This window comes from Oreochromis niloticus, linkage group LG12, assembly GCF_001858045.2.
Source record: "Oreochromis niloticus isolate F11D_XX linkage group LG12, O_niloticus_UMD_NMBU, whole genome shotgun sequence".
NCBI lineage: Eukaryota > Metazoa > Chordata > Actinopteri > Cichliformes > Cichlidae > Oreochromis > Oreochromis niloticus.
The window spans coordinates 198,577-207,573 of record NC_031977.2 but is presented as its reverse complement, the minus strand read 5'-3'; the positions used below and the strand labels follow the sequence as shown (position 1 = coordinate 207,573).

At 40.9% G+C, this 8,997-nt stretch overlaps 2 long non-coding RNA genes across 5 annotated transcripts; one reads left to right on the top strand and one right to left on the bottom strand.

Moving 5' to 3' along the window:
* Nucleotides 1-578: 578 nt before the first annotated feature.
* Nucleotides 579-8,654, bottom strand: LOC109204645 (uncharacterized). Of its 4 annotated transcripts, none has more exons than XR_003213290.1 (4): nucleotides 8,594-8,654; nucleotides 3,117-5,465; nucleotides 1,631-1,798; nucleotides 579-1,493 (listed from the first exon to the last, which is right to left on the bottom strand). It is a non-coding gene; the product is annotated as an uncharacterized LOC109204645 (long non-coding RNA). The 4 variants fall into 4 exon arrangements; XR_003213291.1 differs by having other exon boundaries at nucleotides 579-1,798; nucleotides 3,117-4,838; nucleotides 5,216-5,465; XR_003213292.1 differs by having other exon boundaries at nucleotides 579-1,798; nucleotides 3,117-4,092; nucleotides 5,216-5,465.
* On the top strand, nucleotides 5,259-6,425 carry LOC106096704 (uncharacterized). Its single transcript, XR_001223080.1, has 2 exons — nucleotides 5,259-5,477; nucleotides 6,156-6,425. It is a non-coding gene; the product is annotated as an uncharacterized LOC106096704 (long non-coding RNA).
* Nucleotides 8,655-8,997: the final 343 nt, after the last annotated feature.

The window sequence follows — 8,997 nt, the reverse complement described above, 5'->3', positions numbered from 1 at the left end:
GATAATAATACATTTTATTTATAGGCACCTTTTAAAGACCCTCAAGGTCGCCTTACATTAGTACAAAATAAATAAAAACATAAGGTAAATGAAAAATAAAAAGTATGAAAGTTAAAAAGCGAAACAAGGTAAAAACAGACTAAGACAGGATCCTTTTTCTGTCCTGTAGACGTCTCACACACAGCCACACATGCTTCAGTTAAGCAGGCAAAGGTAAACCTGGGATATGCTCGCTCCTGTTGCAGTCTAGTACACTGTTTGACATCTGAGGACTAACTTCAGTATGTTTATGTTTAACATGCACTACCAGCTTAAACTGGCATAAATCACAACACACAATCATCTCATTAAGACAATGATTAATACTACATTCTGGGGTATTTATATTGCACCAGCACTGTATGCAATTATAAAGTCATTTGGTACCCTGCTGCTAATCTAATAGTTAGTTTCTGCTGCACTTCATGGTTGACCTGTCAAATGTTGCACCGTGGCTCTAAGAAAAGCATATTTCAAGATCCAACACTTGTACCCAAACCCTCCAAGCTTGATGGTTTTATAGTGTTTATTGTAGTTACTGTGACTTGAACTTGAGTCTTTCTTGAATTTAGCATAAAAGCTGAATCTCACTCCCAAGGAGTTTTTACTGACACAATGGTGTGAACATGATGCTATCTATCTGCAATACAGCCCTTTGCTTCCTCCTTATGTAGCATTAAGTGTGCAGAAATGGTAGAGAACAACAACAGGAAACTTAGATGAGGAATTGATAAGGACCTGGAGGGGAAGTAGTAGCAGGGCCTGAAAGTGTTTATCAGGATATCATGATAGATCTGGCAGTTTAAGTCCAGGAGAAAAAGAGCCCATTTACCAGAAGCCAGATACCCAGAGCACACAAAGAAAACAATTCATGTACACGGCGACTTCTGTTTTTCTTAACATTGTGCGCAGAGACATTATAGCTCTGTGTTGTACAGTGAAGCAGTCTGCACCATACAAGAGTCAGGAGATGGCAGAACCCACTGAGATGATGCTGAACAAAAAAGTTTGAGATCACTACAGGGAACTGTGCGGGGAACTAACCAAAAAGCAGCCAAGATTACAGCCACCAAATCATAATATATATATATATTTTTTTTTTTTTTTTTTTTTACAGAAAACTCCATGTGCTGCAGTTAACAGTTAAATCTGTTATTCTTATTTGTTTGATAATGTTTTGTTTTATTTTTTTAAACACACCTTTGAACCTACTTAAAATAGATTTACTCTTAAAGAATTAAGGTGATATAGTAACAAAATTGTTAGTAATATATATATATCCTTAATTAGAGATGGCCACCCGAACAGCTGTTGGATAAATGTAATCGTACGCTTGTCTCGATGCATGTTCAATCATCCAGGTTAGTAAATCCCAGTCTCTGAAGAAGTCACTTGGATGAGTGATGAAACGTTTCTCCCATTGAAAACGATACGTCCAGATGAACAGAATCAACCTTTTGGGGTTAATTGGACAGGACAATTAATTCGTAGGAGGTGAAGAATTGTTGAGACAGTGCATTGGCCTTGATGTCATGGGAACCAGGTCTGTAAGTAATAGGGAAAGTGAATTTTGTAAAAATTCAGTGCCCACCTGGCTTGCTGAGTGTCATTTTGTCATTTTGCATGCTAGAGGTAGTCGAGGTTTCTGTGGTCCTTCCACAGAGTGTAAGGATGTTCGGCCCTCTCCAGCCAGTGCCTCCATTGCTCCAGAGTGAGTTTCATGGCTAGCAGCTGTTGATCCACAACATCATAATTCAGTCTGCAAGACAAAGACGACATGGAAGGAAGGCACAAGTTTGCATTTTACCTTCGCCTTTTTGAGAGAGACTCCCATGCCAGAGTTTGAAGATGTGCACCTCCATGATGAAGTGGTAGGAGGGATCAGGCTGAGACAGAATGAATGCAAAAGCAAAGCATTGTTTCGGGAGGTCAAAAGTGGACTAGGGTGAGGAATTCCAATGAAAGGTGAATTTTGGAGAGATGAGCTGGGTTAATGGAAGGGCGATCTTAAGAATAAATAAGACCCCCACCCACTCCACGTTTTGTTAGATTCATGTAGTTATCTTAAGCTCCTAAGTCTGTCAGGGTTCCCGGGTCGTTGACCCAGTGTTTTTGGTTTCGTCAGGTTCAGTTTATTTCTCACCCTTCACGTTGCCTGTGTGTTGTGTTCCAGTTATTTCCATGTATCATTAGTTAGATTATGTTCAGCTGTGTACTCACCGGTCCCTCATCATTACCATCAGCCTGTGTATTTAAGTCCTCAGTTCCCTCCTGTTCGTTGTCGTGTCATTGTTGATGTTGTTAATGCCATGTGTTCAGTCAGTCAGCCATCAGATGTTCTGCTCATCCCACTCACTGTAATAAACTCCATCAACTCTCAGCGTGAGTCCTGCGTTTGGGTCCCTTCTTCTCTTCCTCTCATCCACACACGTCCCTGACAAAGTTGCTTAGTCTTTAGTTCTGTTTATTAGGTCACTTTGTGTCATCACCTTCTGTGTTTAGTTTTCCTTGTTGGTTCATGTCTTAAGCTGTCATGTTTCATGTCTGCGTGGTTCATGTTTGTCAAGCTCATGTCATGCATCCTGTCATGTTTCCTGGTTATTTTGAAGAGTTTTGTTTCATGTTCTGTGCTTAGTGCACACTTCCCCCGTTGAGTCATTATGTGCATTTGTGTCAGCTGTGTTTCCATTTCCCATGACCACCCCTTGTGTATTTAGTCCGTGTGTTTCCAGTTGTTCTCTGTGGCGTCGTCTGTGTTACCACCTCCCATGTCTTCATAGCCATAGTTGTCACAGTCTTAGTCTTTGTGTTCATGGTTTTCTTCGTCATAGTCTTCTGAGTTGTCATAGTTGTATGACAGTATTAGTTTCCCAGTTTAGTTCTAGTTCTGTTTCGCCACTGTGCTTTTTGCCTTGTTTGGACTCAGTGACACCAGCCATAATAAAGGTTCGCTTTTCGTTTAAACTGTTTTGTCTCCTCGCCTGGGTCCTCACTCACACACAGTCTGCCCCCGCAAGCCATGACAGCAATTAACACATATTAATACAATTATTACATAAACAAGCTTAGGGACCCACCTACAGGGAAGGTGGTAGCGGTAGGTAGCACGACTTCCTCCACCTGGCAGTGGTACAGTCTGATGGATGCTGGGCTCCAGGGGCAGCACTCATCAGGTCCACCCCTGGTAGTTGCAGCAAACCTGACATCCACTACAGGTGGTTCAGTCATCACTCCGGCCTCGTCCCCTTCTACTGAAGAGTCGAGGAAGAGCCAGAGGAAGAGGCCCAGGGACAGCCAGGCTATCCTACAGAGGAAGACAGAGAGAGCCAGGCTCTGGCTAGGGAGGAAGAGAGGGAAAGGGCAGCTACTCTAAGGGCAGAGCGATATCTGTCACTGTCTGACAAACTTGTGAACAAATTTTGAATAAAGAACTTTGAAATGTCAAAGGTCTGAAGTGAGGTTTTTTTCTCCGTGTGTAACAGATAAATCTCTTCAGTGAAAGTAAAACAAATAATTTAAACAAGTGTAATATACATGAACAGGTTCCTGTCTGCGCCTATGCTTTCTTCTGTTTGGGCTTCTGGTCCTGCTTGTACCGGCTCCTCCTCCTCTCCTTCTTCTTTCAAGACATCATCTGTTGCCATTTTATGTGGTTCCCAGGTGGAAGAATCCAGATGTGGCATCCCATCAACTGCACCATCAGTCAATGTCATCAATGTCATCAGTGACATTGATTACAAAATGACAGACTCTAATCTCTACATCTAATCATGCCATGATCTTACATATTCATGGTAAAGTAGCTCTGACCTGACGTCAGAGCTACTGGCTGCTGCGGTCCTTTGCCCTGCAGCCATCCTTTGAACATCATTGAGTTTAACTTTGCTAAAATACCAGATAGTTGCTGTGCTATCAGATGATTAATCAACATTTACTTCCAGGTGCGAGAAGGACACAGAGTATGGCACAAACATGTGGGCACACCTCTCCTAACCCTGCCTGCACCAATCCCCGATTCTCCACAGACACCCAGGCTGGCAGTGGCAGATTTACCTGACATCAGAAAAATACTCTGTCAACTTTATTGTTATGACATGACATTAATGACAAATTAATGCCACATTTCAGACCCTACACTGTCAACAAAGTCCAAGTCAACAAAACATAAGATTTACGTGTGCTATTTCATTCGAGCAGCTATGTAGCACTTACTTTTGTTTTAATGATTAACAATTTCTTGCTCTTCAGATAAAAACTACATGTACAGAAGCTTTCAAACTAGTCTTTACTTGCAGTTTTCATCATGGCAGCACTGTGGCAGCACTGTTTAAGGTGACAGATTCTCTACAGAATAATGCAGGTATCAGAAACTGGAGCTCTGTGAGAGATGTTGCCACTTTCAGGGATTTAAATAAAGCTGCCAGGGCAGAATATTTTTCAGTTTTCAGTTGTTAATTTTCTGGATGGTGGAGGTGTCTCCATAATTCCTTGCAAGTGGTTTACAGGAAGATTCTTGTTTCTGGCCACCAGGGAGAGTCAGTATCAGTAAGGCTGTAAAGGATGGAGTTACTCCAGATGCAAACTGGCCACAGTACAGAGTTCACATCTTGGGGAAAGCTGGTAAGAAGCATTATTGTTGCTACCAAATATTCCATCATTAAAGGCAGAACAAGACGTTTTGCTGTAATTCCCCTAACAACAATATGTTCATGTCTGTATGTCAAACATTTGGAGAAAACTATGAAAGCGCCAGCGTGAAACCCCCGAGGTCCGAACAACCTCTGATCTGCAGACTGAGTCTGTAAACAGTTTGGGAAAAAGGAAACGGAAAAGGAAAACACCTTTAAAGCAACAGTTTATTATGGAGATTATAATTAACAAAAACAAACTATCTGAGGCAGACCATTGTTGCTCACCAAGGTCAGATATAATCTTAAAATAGCAACTTTAACTTTCTGACTTTTAAAAATGTTTTAAATGTTTAAACTTTTTTCAACTTTAACTTTTAAAACTCAGTTTAAAAGTCTTTTTGGATGCAGGCTTTACATTCATGTTTTTAGCTTGGAGCACTAAGCCAATGTGTGTGTGTGTGTGTGTGTGTGTGTGTGTGTGTGTTGGGGCAGAGACCTCACCACCATCAGCAATGGAGAGTAGACATTAAAGGGAAACTCCCTACCTGAGCATCACTCATCCATTTGTTCAGCCGTGCTTTCACAGCCAGTTCTGAGATGACTTGTACAAGCCACCAGGACCAGCATGTTGGACATGTTCTGACCCTCCTGGAAGACATTAAGGAGACTCAGAGGGTCCACAGTCGAATGCTACAGTCTCTCCTCAAACAACGTGATGGACCTGTTGCTGCAGGATTACCCGAGGATGCTTTCCCCCTCCAGATGTGGCAGCAAACATTGGCAGACCCTGTCTTCCTAAAGGAAGTGGTAAACAATGTTGATTCAGAATTTTTTTCTTAAGTATTTTTATTCATCTGTAGGCATAAAAATAGATTTTTGAACTTCGTTTTTTAAACATACTTTTCAAAGAGTTTGTTACATGTTCACTTAGGTAACACTGTATGCGGTGACACAGCAGTGTCCAGTATAGTGGTTTATGTGCAAGTATACCATCAACACTGACACAAATACAAGAAAACAGCCTTTGAACAGCTGTCCACTGTAGTGACCACTATGCATGAAAGGGTTAATAATAATAGTATCAATAATATAATATAATAATATTGAATATTCATTGATTGAGGCATTAATCAATCTTTGTTTCATACTAGCAGTCATGATCAAGGAAAGTTGCTGTTTGTTCAAACACGGTCAGTGAAATGAAGCAGTGGAAGGAGAGCTGCACAACAGCTGCTGTTTTTGAAAATAAGTCCTACAAACATTACCTGTTATGAGGCGTGCTGTGCCATTCCCAAATCTTAAGAACTTACCTGTGCAGGATTAATCTTTTAGCTCTTTGCATTTGCATCAGACAGTGTTTGACTTTGACACTTTCTCAGTCAGATAGCATCAATATTATTGAGCCTAATTACTGTGGAGCTGTATTCTTTTCGCTGTGACTGACGGTACTACGGTCAGTAAATTTTATGTCCTTGTGTGTCGTAGGTTGTTGTTGCAGAGACCAGAGGGAGCGCTGTTGATGAAGCCACCACAAGAATGATGGCCTTCATGGAGACGATGGATTGGTCAATGAGCTCTGGTTTGCTGCATTACTTTTTCTTTTAAAATGTATAACACTGACTTGTTAATTTTCACTATTTGTTGTGTACTGTGGACATTTTTGTTAACATGTAAACAAAAAAAATGTGCCATATAACAAAAAAGCATAGCGTTTCAAAATTGTGTATGAATCAGTCTTAATAAAAAAATAACTGACTTTGTTGTACTTGTATCACTTTAGGCTGTTTTAAATATTAGAGAATGGGTATCTGTGATAAAACTGAAATGCAAGATTCGGTGTTTGTGGTCTAAACCAAGTTGAACTCATGAGGAAGCTCATGAAATTCTATACTGATGGTGTGAAAAACTTGGGGTCTAATATGAGGCCCATCCAAGTCTGGGCACACTTACTTTGGGCCACCATGGAAACTGTGTCCCAGGTCGGTAACCCAAGTAGAGCGTAAATATGAGTGCAGCTACTCCCCATTCGGGCCCCACATGTGCGTGTTGGCTGGGCTAGTTTTGCATATGACAATGTTATTTATTAAAATAAGTGTGTGTGCCAGTTTTTACATTTTGTTGATGGGCCACTAAAACCAGAGTTATGATGAAAAACATATGCGATGCTTTTCTCTGAATACTATCGTCACGTTTAGTGCAGGAAGACAGTAAAATCGACATTTTCTAAGGACAGCGCAAAAAAAGAAAGAAAAAAAGCCGCCGTTGTATCCTATTGGTGGAAAAATGTACCAAGTTGACCAAGCAAAAACTGATATGGCAACACATGGGGTTGGGTTGTTTAGGTATAAGGGAAAGTGATGGCAGCGAGAGAGAGCAATTCCGGCTGTGAGTGATTTGCAGTGTTGGGTAAGTTACTTTAAATTAGTAACTTAGTTACATTACTAGTTACTTCTCTAAAAAAGTAACTCAGTTACTTCAAGTTACTCGTTACTTTCAAAGTAACTAGTTACTAGGGAAAGTAACTTTGGTTTTACTCAGAATTCTCTTGTTAATGTGTTGCTTCCGTAACTGGATACCCAGCCAGATTGCCAGTCTTCTATCTTGCTTACTTGCCACAAGTGCACTGTGCCACCTACCAACAGAAAGGAAAAAATAATGTGCACATTTCCACGAGAGAAATCCCACGCCTGGACCGTCGTTGACCGCCGCCATGATTCTAGCCTGCTTTTTACATCCAACACAAAAACTGCAGTCGTGGTGCTTTTGATTGTACTCAGAACTTGGAAATTCTGCCTTCTGAATAGGAAGATGTAGGTAACACCAGACTGCAGATGAGCTGCATACAGAGCTGGACTGGGACAAAACAATCGGCCCGGGCATTTTGACTAGAGACCGGCCCACCATTATAGGAAAAATCATAAAGCCTTTGAATGAAAATAAACGCTGTTGTGACAGTGATGTACACTGTTCTGATGGTATATATGTATCAATCTATCAATTGTTTGTTGTAAGACTCAGATAATTTTTTTTTTTTAAAGCGAGACATTTTAAATGAGAATAATAAAGAAAATATTTCCTTGTCCCCCCCTCTCCCTGTTAATGCCCTACCTGGCCCCCTGGCAACACTTTGCTAGATCCGCCCCTGCACAGTTACCAGCTGTCAGCTACTTAGAAAAGGATCCTGGTGTTATTTGTCTCTCAGAAACAGCTCATAACTTCCCTTCAACTCATTCATGTCACCTAAAAGGTAAACCTGTTTCTCCATCACCTGTTCAGCTCTGATGATTCAGTAAGGACATCTCCTGGTTTCATCTGCATGTTTCCCTCTCACCAGATAACCAAACCGATATCATGACCAGCAGCTTTACAGCTGTGGCTCCAGCAAACATCAGCTGATACTAGAAATTAATATTAAATAAATTCTAACAACAGCTGATCAAGCTTAAACGTGCTGCTGTTGTTTAACGCGACATCCGCTGGTTTCCTCTTTCTGGCGCAAAGTGGGCGATAAATAAACAAGAGAGAAAAGCCGATCAGCTGATCATTGATCAGTTTCGTGATTGAAGTAGAAACGGGAGAGAATGAGAGAAGAAGAGGCAGCTGTGCAGCTTCAGCTTTGTGTCTTTTTCATTGTAGCTGAAGTCCGGGACAAACTGTGTTCCTTTTCACCTCAGTACGAAACGCGTAATATTTTCTCTGAATACCAGACGATTCTGCTTTTTAGGGGACGGTTGGCAACTCTAATAATTAACCGTATGAACAAAATAAAGTTCAACATCAGTAACATAGCACCCACCCAGCTGTATAGAAACTCCGTCATGCTAGCTAGCACGCAGTACGAAAATGTCAGCATACCGAAAATAAACTCCACCTAAACTTGGTTTATATCTGACTCAGATAGACTGCAGGTCATAACTTCTTACCTGAAGTTCAGTTCACCTGACACGCGGACCGTTGTTCTGACAAAACGTCCTACCTATCAAGCTGTCCTACTTGTTGTTACTGCGCATGCGCACAATTCAAAACGGCCATATTTCCGGTTTAAATAGTACACGCCTATTATTTCATCCTACCCCGATCTTGTGCCGATCTCGTTGCTTCGAAAAAAGGTTTGTATTAAAAGTTTTACTTCTTTATTACAGATGATAATTGTTTACCTTAAGCTGCTCAATCGAAGTAATATTCCAAGTGTTTATTTGGTGCTTTTAAAATTTATTTTAGTCCTCCTGCAGTTACTGGACACCACTCGTCATTGTTATGTTGAATAAACGCTCCGTTGTTATGTCGAAGAAAGTACTTTTGCACCACATACTTGTTAATTGCGTGA